This window comes from Lycorma delicatula, chromosome 9 (genome assembly GCF_047948215.1).
Source record: "Lycorma delicatula isolate Av1 chromosome 9, ASM4794821v1, whole genome shotgun sequence".
Lineage (NCBI taxonomy): Eukaryota > Metazoa > Arthropoda > Insecta > Hemiptera > Fulgoridae > Lycorma > Lycorma delicatula.
The window spans coordinates 124,089,435-124,107,119 of record NC_134463.1 but is presented as its reverse complement, the minus strand read 5'-3'; the positions used below and the strand labels follow the sequence as shown (position 1 = coordinate 124,107,119).

Here is a 17,685-nt window from a genome sequence, read left to right as displayed (position 1 = left end):
TATGTATGCACGTATCTCGGATAACTCAAAAACGATTACAAGTAGGATGTTGAAATTTTGAATTTAGGACTGTTGTAACATCTAGTTCTGCACCACCCTTTAAATTGCAATCGATTGAACCAAAACTGTCGAAAATCCAAAACAATATGGATTTTGGACTTTTTCTAAACTGCAGTAATAAGCCTTGATTGAGAGCTTTTCGACGATATATCATAAGCGGTACTTATTTTCATCAGTTCCAGAGTCATATCCAAATAAAATTTTAATTAATGAAATATTTGGATCTTACAAGGGGAAGGTACATGTTTCGAATCAGACTTCACTCCTTTTTTTTTTAATTTAAATATATTGATTTATTAATAATTATTAACCTCCGATTGTAAAAAAAAAAAAAACATTTTACAATAAATAATAATTCAATAATAACAATAAAAAAAAATTAGAAAAAAATATCAGAAGTTATTAATGAAATAAAATTTTATGTACTTTTCATTTTAAAGAAAAGTGTATATGTAATTTAATAGGCGTACAAACAAATCATATGTTGTCCACATCAGATTTTTTTTCTTTCGGCAACTATAGATCTACGATCAATTTACATACAATACTGTTTTTCTACATAATACTAAATTCATTTATACATTACATTGCGTGAAAAATTTCCATTCCAAAGAGATTTAACACAAGACCCAAGTATCAGATGATTCCTCATTGTAAAAAAATTACTGTACTTGGTACGTTTTTTTTTCTTTTTGTAGACCTTATAATTCTAAAAACGATAAATCTTGATTTTAAAGCATTAGTGTGAACATATTATTCATATATATATATATCGACTGTACAAAAAGAATTCGGGGTTTTCTTTGTTATAATATCTCTCAGATGAGGTGTACAATGTAGGCTAGAATCAACAAAGAGCAAAAAGGTCAGTTTTAGTTGCGAGGATGGTCGTAGATCGATACGATATCGATCGATAAAATTCGTCGGTGGAATAATCAGCTTTAAACAACCGAATGTGTAAAAGGAAGAGTAAAAAAGGAGGGCCTTCGGTCGTCCGGTACTCTTCCCTTAGAGAATACCTTCCCGTAGACGGTATCTAAAGAAAACGTTCAACGTGTCAGGGAGTCTTTCTTACGTGATCCTTCAAAATCTATTCGAAAGGCCGGCCACAAACTAGCGATGCCGGTGATGGACAACGTGGAATATTTTAAGAAAACGTTAACGTAAACGTCCATAATTCTACCGAATACACCTAAATTTCTGAACCTTATTTATGCTACCAAATTTTGTGTTCGGTCTTCTTGATGCCATTTTGTTGATGTTTGTATGTACTCGGTATTCTAAAACCGTATCAGAAAACAATTCTTTCTAAAATTTCCTTTAGCGGATCGATCTGCCAGTTAATACTAAAGTCTTCTGATCAGTTTTATCATGATGCCCGAATAACCTGACCGCTGTCGTCTAGGTGACGTGTTCTTAGAAATATAAGCATCTGCCCCCTGCGCATCTTACGTAAGTGTACGAACAAAACGGAATATATAGTGTACTTTACTTACGATTAAAATTTATAAAAGATCTACATTCTGTTTAAAATGAAAAGGTATTGATCTCAGAATACAAAAAAATGAAGTGAAAGAAAAATGGTGTGACAAAAGAGAAAATTCTCTGACAGCTTCTTTCAATATATCTATACCAAAACAACGGGTAACGGCAATCCGATAGGCTTTTCACAGCGTTCCTTGGTATCACGGCTCAAAGCTTTGGTACCGTTGTATTAAAGACTAATTTATCAAATTAAAAAAAAAAGGATACCAGGAGATATTTGAGAGATATGACGTCTTTAAAAGGACTACATATAATAAAATTTACTTGTATGTTATTATCTTAATCAAAAAGACATCCCTTTCGACACGCCGGAAGGCAGAGGTAGATTTCACCAGTGCTAAGTAGGACATAAGAAAGATTTCCACTTTAAAATTAAGAAAGATTTCCTATTTACTCAATACGACAATGGTTACATGTTAAAAAAAGTTTCACGTGTTTATCATATGACAAGCTCCATCCTCTTACAATTTCGGCAAAACGTTGGTCATCCCTTGCCATAAGGGTTGGTCATATCAAAAATTTCAGACAAAAGTTTTAGGTACCTTTTAGAGAACTAACGACGATTATTAACCGATTCGATACTGTGCCTATTAAAGGAGGTATGTTTTTCTTTGTCTTCAAAACCCCAATTTTTCCACCTCCTGGGCGAATGGTTGGTGATATCAAAAAAATTTATTTACAATAGGTATTTTACAATAGGTTTTTATTTACAATTGGTTATTATCCAAAGAATAGGAAATTTAAACGAATTCGATATTTTACGTAATAAGAAATTTATAGAGATATTTTGTTTTTTTTGTTTTTTGGAAAAATCTCCCATATTTCGACTCCCATGGTTCTGATTTTGGTCATTAACATACTCGACCGAGATTTTGGGTCGTTATACTTTATATATAAATTTGGAAGTGTTAGCACAAAATTACGGCAGTTATCGTGTCCAAAAGAAAGTGAAATATATACATATATATCATATATATATATATATATATATATATATATATATATAATAAACTTTTGAACTGACGGTGGTTTTGGGGTTTGAGGGATGTGAAACGCGAAGATATGTCGAAATTTTCCGGAAGTAGAATCATGGTATCCGTTACAATAGGTAGCTTTCTTATGATATCTACCTAAAAATTAGAAATAGCAAATAAAATTAAAGCGCTTTTGAAAACTTATTTTTCTTAAGTTCTATCAATCCGACAAATTTGACCTTTCTTAATTTGAACCAACAATGGTAAAAACCCACCGAGTTGGTCTAGTGGTAAACTTGTCGTAAATCAGCTGATTTCTAAGCCGAAGTTCTCAGGTTTAAATCCTACTAGAGGTAGTTACTTTTATTCGGATTTGAAAACAATACCGGTGTTCTTTGGTGGTTGGGTTTTCAATTAACCACACGTCTCAGGAGTAGTCGACCTGAGTTTGTTCAAGACTACAAACTTACCAGTACAATATATTAGACTGATAAGTCGTTATGACTTTATTGTTGATGCGCCTATAAATCAAAGAGAAAAAAACTAATAAAGTTTTTCTTTGTTAATGATTTATTTGAAAAGAAGAAATAATTTTCGTTCCTTATCACGGTAACAAGAAGTAAGTATTTCAAAATCTCGAAACGTTTCCCCAATTACACAGTTCATATCATAGGACTTTCTGAAATTTATTATTATTTATAGGTAAAAAAGAAATTTACACACGAAATTACGCTTCCGAAAATTTTGTTATATATAGAATTCGGATTTTATATAAATATTTTATTTGGATGGATTGTAACCGTTTAACTTTAAATACGGATAAAACTGTTACACTATGTTTCTCAGGTAGCCGTAAACGTCGAATAAAAATTCAATGTTACATCATAAAATCTCCATTAATGATGGAGATTTTAGTATTTCTGTTGACCAGAAAGCGAAATTTTTAGTTATTTTATTAGAAAAGTTGTCGTCGGCTGATCAAATTGATAGTTTGTAACAAAATCAAGCCGTAGTGTTTAACTATAAAGCGCCTTAATAATACGCTAAACCTTTCATTATTATTAAATATTTATTACGCCTGTGTATATTTTTGTATAAAGTATATCCCTCAAAAAGTCTGAATCGAGTTAGCCCTGAATCGTGTAGACCGATATTTAGAAAATTAATAATAACGTCAACTTATCATTGCGTTTATATTTATGAATTCGGAATCTTTGCTACAAATAATGTTCACTTGTTAAAAAATAACAAAACTCCCTTTAATAAATCAAATAACAGAACTGTTTTCGTATAACTCAGTACAATACTTCGAATTACGAAAAATGGCTTTTTTACGCTACCGTTGTCATTTTTAATAAATTGCCTAACCGTCTGCGAAATCTTTCCATCAGTTTATTTAAAATGTAAACAATATTACTTTTTTTTAATCATTTTTAAAATTTATTATATAATAATTCTTTAATAATATTAAATTAAAAAACAAAAACAAAGACCTGTTTATTTGTTTAAAACAAATAATCTTTAATTCATCTTCTAAATAATAATTCATCTTTTAAATAATTGTGAATTATTTTATAATAATTTTTTATATTTATAATTTATCTTACATGGAGGTGATTTATATAATGTATTTTTGTGAACCGATCAGAATAAAGAATTATTTGTGTTATTGCAAAATATAAAAATAAACCCAAATTTTAGGTTTTGTTTTATTTATTCAACCCCGTTAAATATTGTCGTTCAGTCTCTTTAAATTCAATTTATTTTTAATAAATACCAATAATACAGTTTGCCAGCCCATCGGTCAAATCAGTGTTAATGGTTAAAAGATTTGCCCATAAATAATAACAATACTATAGCCTATCTTAATCGACAAGATTCATTTGATTGCACCTGACTACAAAAGATCTAATAACACATAACCTTTACATACATACACACACGCTAAAAGTGATCGCTGAATATAAGCGATTTTAAAGCAAGGTCTTTATAAATACAAACTAACTACTTACATATGATTATTATATACACAATTATAATGTATTGGTGACTCAAAGTTACCTCAGTACACAAAATGCAAAGCTGCCTACTTTCTAGAAACGTCCAGCTGGAAGGTACCTTGTTAAGCAGTACACAAGTACACAGAGAAGCCGAGAGTATCCGATTAATCACGGAAACGATCGAGCTCCCGCTATACGTTTGTTACGTTCGTAACAGCTACAACATAGCACGAGTTCACAATGCATGGCTGACAAATTTTGTCAGCCACATTTAATCGAAATTGAATAAATCGTGTTTTTTTTTTTCTAAACTAAATTTCTTCCACTTAAGGTTAGTTAACTTGAAATTAGGTAAATGTAAATTTAAATCGGTCGCCATTTTTTTGAAGATAAAATTTTCGACATCGAGCCAAATTTATTACTCATAAATACGTACGTAAAGTTTAAATTATATTTAGATTGTTGTTTCATTAACTTCGGGAAATTTGTTAGATGCTCAGTAACGGTATATCTTTCTATTAATAAAACGATTCAAAAATACGGCACGATTCACAGAGTAGATTAGAAAAATATTTTGTATAAAAACATTTTTATTTGTTCACCTGAGATTAATAATTATTAAAACTTATTCTGGATCGTATAAAACGAAAACAAACAAAATGTACAAAATACAAAGTTAGATTAGACAATTAAACGACTCAACGCAATTTATAATACAACATTAAACTAAATAAAATTAAACCTTATTCGTTAACTAAAAATAAAAAAACTTATTTCCCACATATTTATATCTTTGCCGAAGAGTTTGAATCTTAATAATCCGTTCCTAAATAATTTAACAAAATCTAGACTGTTCTTTTTTGTGTGTTTAACTTCCGGGTCCGCTGTTAGGCATTCCTTCAGAGGATGAGATGAATGATTTGTAGCGCGTGTGAAAATGCCATGCCTGACCGGAATTCGAACCCGGGACCTCCGGATGAAAGGCCGAGACGCTACCACTCGCGCCAAAAAGGCCGGCTTATTTTAATTTTTGATCAGGTTTATGTTAACTTACGCAGTATAATTGCATTATTAAATATTAGTTTTCAAAATACTACACGAAAACTTACTCGACTTGCACGTTACTGCAATTGCAAAAAAAAATTGTTTAAAAATATACTGACAGTCGCTAAACATTTCGTTTTTATTTTCCCGGCTTTATTGTTGCTGCAACGACACAAATATAAAAGGAAAGTAGAGCGATCTCCTAAAATTTTTGGGCGTTTGGAAAGGTCGACGTTTCAAAATCCCCTTAATCCAGAAAACAAAAAAGTAATTAGCTTTTTTTTGTCTTCAGTCAATTGACTGGTTTGATGCAGCAGCTCTCCAAGATTCCCTATCTAGTGCTAGTCGTTTCATTTCAGTATGCCCTCTACATCCTACATCCCTAACAATTTTTTTTACATATTCCAAACGTGGCCTGCCTACACAATTTTTCCCTTCTACCTGTCCTTTCAATATTAAAGCGACTATTCCAGGATGCCTTAGTATGTGGCCTATAAGTCTGTCTCTTCTTTTAACTATATTTTTCCAAATGCTTCTTTCTTCATCTATTTGCCGCAATACCTCTTCATGTGTCACTTTACCCACCCACCTGATTTTTAACATTCTCCTATAGCACCGCATTTCAAAAGCTTCTAATCTTTTCTTCTCAGATACTCCGATCGTCCAAGTTTCACTTCCATATAAAGCGACGCTCCAAACATACACTTTCAAAAATTTTTTCCTGACATTTAAATTAATTTTTGATGTAAACAAATTATATTTCTTACTGAAGGCTCGTTTAGCTTGTGCTATTCGGCATTTTGTATCTCTCCTGCTTCGTCCATCTTTAGTAATTCTACTTCCCAAATAACAAAATTCTTCTACCTCCGTAATCTTTTCTCCTCCTATTTTCACATTCAGCGGTCCATCTTTGTTATTTCTACTACATTTCATTACTTTTATTTTGTTCTTGTTTATTTTCACGCGATAGTTCTTGCGATAATTAGCCTACATTTTGGTAAATACGCTCGTACAACATAAATTCATAGAAAACGGACAAAATAATTTCAATAATATAAGACATTGATGAAATTAAATTTTTTTATAAAATTAAAAAAGAAGAAGAGCGAGTTGTTTTTACATCCCAGAATTTTTTACTTTATATAGTGGTCATAGAAAATTGAGAGCTTTATTACGATGGAATTATTCATAAAGTTATTTAAATTCTGAAGTTTTAAGTCCATCGGATTTGTGGGTAGGGGAAATTCAACTTTTTTTTAACAGTCTGCTTCCTATTTCGAAAACCCAGTAGCTAAATATTTTTGGCAAAAATATTTGGTTATATAAATCAAAATTTGATCTGATTTTCGACCCCGCGAACAAGGGAGCAAGCTGTCACGGTATCTGTAATTTTTTTTTTTAAGAAAATTAAAATATTTTCTATCGTTGTTGAATTAATAACGTTACATTAAATCGAACCATTTATTGAAGTAAATAATTATTATAATAAATAAAGATTTACCCAAAAAAAAATGAGCGGGTCAAATATAAAAGTCTTTATTAAAATTTTAATATTTTTCTGAATCATTCACTTTTAATAGTGAATTTGATCAATATTATTATTTGATCATATTAAGATAAAAATGTCATTTGATAAAAGGGCTCAAACCGGACCCAAATTTTTACACTGAACATTTTGATATTTTTTTCAATAATTGTACTCTAAATATTGTACAATTAAGTCATAAATATTTAAAAATCCGGTGACGAATTTGAAATTAAAATCTAACAAAGTTGGAAAAGTTATGTCAATATTTTCTACTTTTTTTTCATCGTTTTCATCAAATTTGGGACCAAGTAATAGTGGTCAGAAATAAAGAATAAACGTTAATTTTAGTCTGATGAGTAATAAAGTGTGTGTGTGTGTGTTGCTATGAAGAAAACTCGAAAAAGAATTTCTTTAAAATAACTGCTGTATTAAAAGTTAGTGAAAAGAAATTGTAAAACAATAATTTAGACCGATTTTTATAAAATAAGGCGCTGAACAATGAATATTACAGCGTAACTATGCACCGCCTTCAGTAACAAAAAAAAATTTTCTTGCGCCAGAGGACCGACGTTTCGTTATATTACTTTACTAATTCTAAACTAAACAAAAAAAACCTTTCAATAAAAAATTTAAAAAAAATAAACATTTCAGGACTTGGAAAAATACATCATGTTTAACTCGATAACAGATAACGCACATATAAAACGTCAACGTTCCAACTTGCAGCATTATTACGAACCACCTTTCCAATTTATTCCGCTCAAATCTTTTCTACCTTAAATTGATCGTAACTCGAGAAAGACACGACCGGTCTTCATCAAATTTTCACACGCACAACTTCAGATACATTACTAGAGCATATCTACATTTCAACGAATTTAATTTAACAGTGTTGAAAATTTTCGAGCCACAAAACTTTATACGTAAGCCTAAATTTATTAATAAATATTTCATAAATAAATAAACATATAAAAATAAATAAATAAAATAAAATGAATAAGTATTTAATTAATTTATAAATAAATGTATAAGGAAACCGCAATTTAAATCAAAGTATTTTCGTACTTCTCATGCCTCAAAACGTAAAGAAAATTCAATTACACCCCTCCCACCACTTAAACCACGAGACCGAAAGAAATAGTTTCGAAAAATTGTTAAAAATGATATTACCGATTAACATAATTTAAACTTCGTTTTTATACAAATATTTTTATTTAACTTATAAAAACGTACTTGTCTTTAAAAATATTTAAAAAAATAACCGTTCTTATATAAAATAGCAGTTCGGAAAATGGCTGGTTGGAGGAAAACCGCTGAAAAAAAACCGATCATGTAAGTGAAGGCAAAAAGAAAAACATTACACAAGTGAGAGTTCAATGTGGAACAGTGAATAAATTGAACTACCGTCGATATTTTACAGCTATTTTAAAATGACATTTTTAATACTTAAAACTCAACGGCAAAGATATCTTACGCCTAGTATAGTTTAATTAACCCACCGGGTTGGTCTAGTGGTGAACGCGTCTTCCCAAATCAGCTGATTAGGAAGTCGAGAGTTCCAGCGTTCAAGTCCTAGGTAAAGCCAGTTATTTTTACACGGATTTGAATACTAGATCCGTGGATACCGGTGTTCTTTGGTGGTTGGGTTTCAATTAACCGCACATCTCAGGAACGGTCAAACTGAGAATGTACAAGACTACACTTCATTTACATTCATACATATCATCCTCATTCATCCTCTGAAGAATTATCTAAACGGTAGTTAGCGGAGGCTAAACAGGAAAAGGAAAGAAAGTATAGTTTAATTTAAACACTCAAATAATCATAATTTAACCCCATCTATGGATGTGTGTCGTTATGATTTCGGGTTTATAACCGAAAATTTTGAGAAAAATCTCATGTCTACAAATTGGTTAAATTTTTACTTTCTTGTCTAGATAGCGCTATAGTAGATCTAAAACTCTAGAATGGGAAAGTATTGTAATCGGTCCAATTTGGGCATACGCGGTGTTCACCGGATCTTGACATTTAGACACCTAAGAAACACAAAAAACCGGATGGACATTTTCCGGATGTTAATGTTCGTATATACGCGCGCGCGCGCGTACGATATTTGGCCTCTAAATCACCTTATATCCCCAGAACTACTTGATCAGATTACTTCTTCATATGGGCCACATTGATGTCATTAAATTTTCAACTTAATAGATCAAGGGTGTGAGGCTGTAGAGAAAGCTTACCCTCAGTATTTCGAGATTTCCCCTAATTAAGGCCATATTTTTCTCAGATACATTTTTTTTGTTGTAACCTCCGGACCACAGTTGGGTATTGCTTCAGAGGATGAGACGAATGATTTGTAGCGCGAGTGAAAATTCCATGCCTGACCGGGATACGAACCCGGGACCTCCGGATGAACGGTCGAGACGCTACCCCTCGCGTAAATTTGTAAACTTCTCACGCGCATTTGTAACCGATTAAAAAATAACAATATTTGCAAAAAAGTTTTGAAAAATTGCACTCCCACCCCAAGAAAATGCTGTTGTATTCGTCTCCTATGTTGTGACGTCGTAGGTTGAGCCGTAGAATTAAATAAATTAATAATATTTAAGGTGTAAAAAACTCGATCTGGCCGGGTCTCGAAATCGATCGCCCAGTCCACTCGGTACCTGGTGTGTTATGCCTCTCGGCTACACCAGTCTGCCGACCGTACAAGCGAAATTTGTTCTACGTAAGTTGTGCAATTGCATTAGTTTATTTAGAACCGGTCGCCACCAGTATCACCATACCTGTGCGAATTAAATACGGTATGCGCGCGCACTTTAGTTAGAATCATTAAAACAAACGAAAAAAATTTAAATATTTTAAATTAAGTTGTGTGTGTATGTGTGTGACGGGAAATTCCTACAACTTTGTTAGTTTTTTATTTATTCCTTAAGAAGCGATAAAAGAGTCGAATACTCGAACTCGTTCGAATAAGATAAATAGAGTTTAATTGTTATTAAATCTATATTTCTCATCCCTTAAGAGGTGAAATATGACTTTGCCTTCTCTTTCTTCAAAAAGATATATTATAGTACAAAATTTTAAAGTTTAAAATTCGGTTTCTTTTTTACAAAGCATATTATAATTATTCATATAATAATGGGGTCGAGAGTAAATATTTCTTAATCTTTGATATTTATCATATAAAAGTAGCCGTACTTATGCGTTTCATCTCTTTAGATTATCGGAAAATATTTCTCCCGGCATTAAATACCTCGTTAATTTTATACTAAATACATCACTGATATATCCTTACGTAATAACTTTAAAATCCACCTTCAAATAAATAAAAAAAGACGTAATTTCAGACCAAACGGGTAGAAAATATACCAATATATATTCTTCCTACGGGCAATCTGCCAATCGATTAAAAGAGAAATATCAAACGAAATAAAAAAGGAACGAATTAAATCCAAACACGTAAATAAAATAGGAAACAGATTCTCAAAAATCTTTTGCGAAAGAAAATAATACTTACATATGGTAAATTTCTATCGTAATACGACCATCATTAGGTGTAAAGCGATTAATTATAAATTATTTATTTTAATGTAATTTTTTATTAGTCTACGAATATTGTAGCGTATAAAAACGCTAAGCCTCGTCGAGATTCAAAGTCAAAATCTTCTGGATGATACGATTGGAGATTTCTGTTATGTTTGGGTTTCATATAAATAATGTTTCTTAATTACCGTACTGACATCCTTTGAAGCGCTTTTATAAAACTAAGCTAATCCACCGGGTCAATCTAGCAGTAAAATCGTCTCGTAAATCAGCCGATTTCGAAGTTGAAAATCGTCAGGTTCTAATCCTAATAAAGGAATAGTCGTTTTTATTCGGATTTGAATACTAGATCGTGGATACCGGTGTTCTTTGGCGGTCGGGTTTTCAATTAACCAAACCTCTCAGGAACGGTCGACCTGAGTCTGTTCAAGACTACACGTTTACTCGTACAGTTACATTACACTGACAAGTCACAAATGACTAATTTTTGATGTCGCTATAAATGAAAGTATTAAACAAAAAAAAAACGCTAAGCTTGTCTTTATTATATATTTACTACTCTCACGTATATTCCTGTCTGAAGTATAAGATCATCCCTTAAAAGGTCAAAACAAGTTTTCGATCTATTTACAAATATTTACGGGCTCTCAGATGTTTGGCGTTCACAAGTTCGACTCATACAGACTGACTGTCAGAAAATTAAAAAATTTTAACGTATCCCTTTGTTTATATAAAGTGAGCAACATAAAACCGAATCCGTAATGACATTATTTACGAAAGACTTTCACACAACTAGCGCGACTAGTGGATGTATATGTTACTACTGATTGTTGCTGCCCTTTGTCAGTGCAGTATACGTTATGATTGTCAGTGCGGTATTGTGAGTGCAGTTGTGTTTTTGTAAAATCGCCTTATTCAATCCAGGAGGGGATAGCTACGCTTGAGGCATATATTCGTTCTGGATCGTTTGAAGAATCGCGTCAAGTATTCGTAGAAAAATTTCCGAATATTTGTATCCCAGCGAAGAGTAGCATAAACGATTTAGTTCAAAATGGCGTACGACAGGTTCGGTTTGAAATGCAAAACGAAATAGGCAATCTTCCCTTAGGACTCCACAGGCCATTGCCGATATTAAAAGGAGAATTACTGCTAGTCCGGAAGATGCCATTTTCGAAGAAGTCTATGCGTAATTAACCGATAATAAAAAAGAATACAACTTCTTCCAACAAGACGGAGCAACGGCGTCACACATCAAACGTTTCACCGAATCCCGTTCATGTAGCTTTCACAAATGAACGAGCTGTTAACAGAGGACGATGGCCTCCACGTTCCCCAGAGCGGTCTGCTTGCGATTTTTTCGTTTGGGGCTACTTAAAGGACAGAGAGTTTATGCATCTAATCGCTACAATATTTATGAACTGAAGGTGAATATTCAACGAGAAGTCAACGGAATTTACAACAACGTTTTGCGTCAGACGACTCTCAATATGATCCGTCGAGCACAAAAGTGCATCGACGCCCATAGTGGTAATTTTGAACATCTTTTGTAACAATGAGGTAAATAAATGCAACATTTAAATTAAGTTTTATGTTTTTCTTATTTAATTTACCCGTATCGTTTATAAAATTTCATTCCGACATAACCTACCGACTCTGCAGCGGTTAACTGCATCAAAGCTGCAGCTGTAAAAGAGAAAGTATTGTAATCGGTCCAATTTGAGCGTATGCGGTTTTCACCGGACCTTGACATTTTGACACCTAAGGAAAGCAGAAAACCGGTCGGAAATTTTCCGGTAGTTAATGTTCGTATGTACGTGTGTGTGTTCGGTGTTTGGCCATTAAATCACCTTATATCTCCAGAATTACTGGACTGATTTTGACCAAACTCGGTAAGATTACTTCTATTATTCAATTTTCTACTTATAAGGTCAAGGTGGTGGGGCTGTAGAAGGTTACCTTCAGTATCTCGATATTTTGCCTAATTAAGGTCATATTTTGCAAAACAAAAACATTTCGCGTGCCCCCACCCCAAAAAGTGCTGTTGTAGTAGTCCGCTACGTTATGGCGTCACAGGTGAGCGGTAAAATTAAATAAATGAATAATATTTAAAGTGTAAAAAAGTAACTCGGTCGCCCGGTCGACTCGTTTCCTTGTGGTTAAGTCTCGCGGCTACACCAGTCTGCCGAACGTAGAAGCGAATTTTTTCTACGTAATTTGTGAAATTACATTAGTTTATTTAGTGCCGGCCGCGCGAATTAGATAGGTATGCGCGCACGTTTTGTTAGAATAATTGAATTAAATAAACGAAAAATATTTCGTTTAAATAAAATCATAAATATTTTTAATTAATTTGCACGTGTAAGCCGTGTATCAGAAACAAACTACAACTGTACGACTTTCCCGGAACACGGTTTTAGCCGCGTGACGGAAAACTCCTACAACTGTGTTGTCAGCTTTTATTTTTTTTGTCATTTTATATTTATCAACTTTAAATATTACCTTAACATTATTTCACGTGTTTATATGTTAAATATGTACTTCAGTCGCATCTATTTTTTTGTTTAATAATTAATTATGTATTTTGTGATGCCGGGATAACGAATTAGTGGAATGAATCCTTCCTTAAAAGTGTTATAAACGTTCTCCATAAAAGTTATAACTATCTGTTAAAATTAAAATTTCTAAATTTGATCGTTTAAATTTTTACAAAAAAAAATCAGCATAAAGCAGGTGGAAGTTCTGATTCGAGATTAAAAGAAAAGTTATTAATTTTAAAAACTGTAACAAATTTTTTGGGTTATAATTTTTTATATTACACTTTAAGCGAGTAAATTAAAAAACAAAAAAAAACATCTTTTAACAAGTGGGGGAGTGTCCTCTGATAAACATTTTACTTTGATATTTATGGCTAAATTTCGATTAAAATAAGTTCATCAGTATCTACCGTAAAATCTGTGAAACCACTAATATGTAAATCCAGAAAACAAAGCCGCACAAATAAAATTAACGAATAATACAAATTGAAAAATTAACGTAATCAAATTTCCCATTAGTTTTGTAATGAATGTAAATTATACCGATGAATATTTACAACGTAAAACAATTATAGGTTTTATAATAACGTAAAACGGTATCGCAAAAATAAGTAGATGCATAACTATTACATATCTCTTCTAAAAAGACATTTATAGTAAATAAAATATTATCTATCGTAATCTTAATTCTAGGAATCGTAACTCCTCTTAGGAATTTAGTTAGGGTTTAAAAATGTTGCCGCATGAAATACGTTACACGCTTTCCTTTAAATTATACTTCAAACCCGATTATTTAATTTTATAAAAATTTATATTTACAAATTTACAATCTTTTTAAAAATTCAATAAACAAAAAATTATTCACATGGGATTAATTGCCCCTAAGAGTTAGACGAACTGGCATACAAACAAACCTAGAAATGGATATTTAGACGTATCCATACAGATTGTAAAAAAAAACAAGTGAAATCAATAATTCAAATTTTTTTTTAAATCTATTTTTCCTTTTGCAACCCTATTTATATATAGTTTGCGAATAATATAAGTAAACGATTGAGAAAAGGGCCCGAGAGAATAAAGTTTATCGGATGGGTAAAAAATGCACCCGATCGGTCGAAGATGGAGTGAAAAACCACAATAAAATCCTTAAAGCTATCCAGGGTAATCCGGATAAATTTATAAATTGAAACTCCCTTCTTTTTACCGCTTACGTTCTGAAAGACCGATAAGTTATATTTGGTTAATTTAATACGACGAAAATATCGAGATAAAATAATTTTAAATAAAAAATCCTCGCAGGATACGATTATATATACGTTACAGATATATAATTTAATTACACGTAAATACAAGGAACACTTTAAGTTCATCCTACCTTATGTGATGTATAATACGAATAGTGTTCGGTGATGTACATAACAATGTTCAGGGATATAAACGACACAGCAACGAGCAACCCGTCAAAGCAAACACAGAATGGAGGTCAAACGTTACTGGGTTGGGTGAGTCCAATACAGCCACCCCTTAGCGCCGACTGAAATTTCCCTCGTGTTTAAACAGTTTCCCTCTTTCGCTGGACCGATGCGAAGGTGTGCGGCAGAAGGCGTTTTGCCGTATAATATTCGCATAAATTAATAATTAAAATGTCATCGGCTTTGCAAAAACGATCGTCGTACGAGATAATAATCCCTTTATTACAAAGCTGGCTACGATGTTACCGAGCTTTACCGCTATTCGCGTCGAGCTATAAAACTGAAATCTTTCTACATTTTAAATTTGAAAATTATTACCTTTACAACTCGTTTTTTTTAAATTATTTATTTAACTAAATTAATTTCTCTAAGAATAATAATAATAGTAATTTTAAAAAATTCGTATAATGATTTATTAAAGCGGTACTAAAACTAGCAAAATAAAATAATTTAAAAACAAGAGATAAATAATACAAATTAAAAACCACTACTGTCAAAAAAACATTCCTCTTTAATATGGATAATTAAAGGGCGTCCGGGGGATAATTTTATATATAGTATTTTTATATAGTATAATTTTTTCTTCAAATTTATTTAAACATAATTGTGTGTATATATATATATATATATATATATATATATATATATATACACACATATTGTGTATATTTATACACATATATGTGTATAGATAGCCTCTGATACTCTTGTAACTTAAGGATTCCAACACGAGGTACGGAGTTATACATTAAATCATGTTCAGCCGTTCAGCTGCTGCTACGGTGGAACAAACATATATACATGCATATATACAACCAAAATACATTACACTTCTTTCTGGACAGTCATGTAAAAAAAAAAAAAAAAAAAAAAAAAAACAGATTTTTCTGGCATATTATTAAAACAAATTAAATAACCCTATGAAAAAGTTTGCAGAATATTTACACTCTCTAATAGACAAGCATAAATTAGTAAATTAAATTTAAATAATTATAAAATCGATGAAAATAATTTACAAAATCTTTTTTACTATTCCTTAATCCTTAAATTTCAACTTTTCAAACTTGCACAAAATGTTATTTTAATTTAGAGCCTATTTCTAAAAATCAAAATTTAGAAAATATTGTTTTTTTTTTTATTTTTAGTACGCAGATTAACTTATTTACATGTGCTTGCGTGATTTATTTATTTAGCGTATTGCATCAAAACACAACACCAATTACAGTCAAAAATTACAAACAAAGATTTAACAAATTAATATATACTACTGATTCTGGAGTCGCCATCAGGAAATCTTCAGGATTCCCTTCATAAGCTATCCTAGGGCAAACTTCTATGATGTGTTTAACAGTTTGATTTTCACCACACTCGCAAAGGGGCTTGCGTGATATTTTGTATCGATAGAAGTTACATATTAAAACCCACCTGGTTGGTCTAGTGGTGAACGCGTCTTCCCAAATCAGCTGATTTGGAAGTAGAGATAGTCCCAGCAATCAAGTCCTAGTAAAGGCAATTACTTTTATACGGATTTGAATACTAGATCGTGGATACCGGTGTTCTTTGGTGGTTGGATTTCAATTAACCACACATCTCAGGTATGTTCGAACTGAGACTGTACAAGACTACACTTCATTTACACTCATACATATCCTCTGAAGTAATAACGGTAATTCCCGGAGGCTAAAAACAGAAAAATAACTAGCATATTACATAAGTAAACAGTACAGATGAGGATCTAAACAAAAAACACATACACACACCCGGCTTATACGATGGGGTCCACCACAATATTAGTGCTGCACCATTCAACAATGCATAAATTTTTACAATACCTGAATAAAATTATATTTACTCGTTCTATTAATTGTGAAAACTTTTCAAAATGGAAGTTCTAGATTTTCCCTGCGCTTATTTTAAATTTTACTCTATACCTCTACAAAAATGTTTTTTTTTTTAATACCTTGTAATTCGTATACTATTCAGAATGATTCCAAATTGCGCGGAAATCTCTCAGGAGATGATTCTATAATCAAAAATCTGATGTGGACCCCACATGACTTCCTTGTACGCCTATTAATTTACATGTACGCATTTTTTGCTGTACTTCATTTGAAAGTGAGATACGATCCTCCAATTCTTTAATAAAGTACACGATTACACGATTGCTGAAATATTAGTTTTTATTAACATCAAATATTTATACGATTATTAATTCAACAATCTTACATGAAATATTAAAATAGAGTAAAAGTCCCTTTATTACTCGTATTACTAGATCGGTATTATTCGAATCTTCGTGAGTTGCTGATTAACAAAATTTTCAGATTTCTGGTGTTGTATAAACAAAAGTTAATAACAATTAAACAATTCCGTTTAGTGAACTCCTGTATACCGGTTACAAACATTAATTTCGACCTTACGGTGTAAAATATTCAGTGTAATTATTGGATTATTTGGGGAATAATAAAAAAAAAACAAAAAAACAATCATACAGGAAAAAGAAAGATAACATCAAGAAATATATCTCAAAAAAAACGACAAGAACACGAGTATGAAAAGGAAGAAAATATTAAGAACAAGAGAAGAATAAACAAATTAAGAGAAAATGATAAATATAAAGAGGAAGAAAATGTTAAAAACAAAGAAAAAATAAAAAGATTAAGAGAGGACGATCAATATAAAAGGAGAGAAAATTTGAAAACTACACAATGTGTAACATAAATTAAGTTCAGAAAAATTATATCAAATCAAAGAGCGATTAAATGATTGGCAACAAAAAAATAATAAACTAAATGATGATCAACTACGACTTAGGGAGAATATTCTCGGACAAAATCAGAGGAGTAATGAACTAAAAAATAAGAATATTTGCAATTTATTAAAAATCGGGCATGTATGCCTCAGTTTATATGTTGCTTTTGTGACGGTCTACTTTTCAGACACCTTGTAGTCAACTTTAATGTAGATAAAATTAAACAAAAA

The 17,685-nt window shown here is 31.6% G+C and overlaps 1 protein-coding gene across 2 annotated transcripts in view; it reads right to left on the bottom strand.

The window, feature by feature from the left end:
- Positions 1 to 14,713, bottom strand: part of LOC142330580 (acetylcholine receptor subunit alpha-like) — a 668,320-nt gene extending 653,607 nt beyond the window's left edge. For both annotated transcript variants that reach the window (XR_012757812.1, XM_075375962.1), the window contains exon 1: positions 14,607 to 14,713. The gene's annotated coding sequence lies outside the window, so the exon portion shown is untranslated. The remainder of the gene's footprint in view (positions 1 to 14,606) is intronic.
- Positions 14,714 to 17,685: the final 2,972 nt, after the last annotated feature.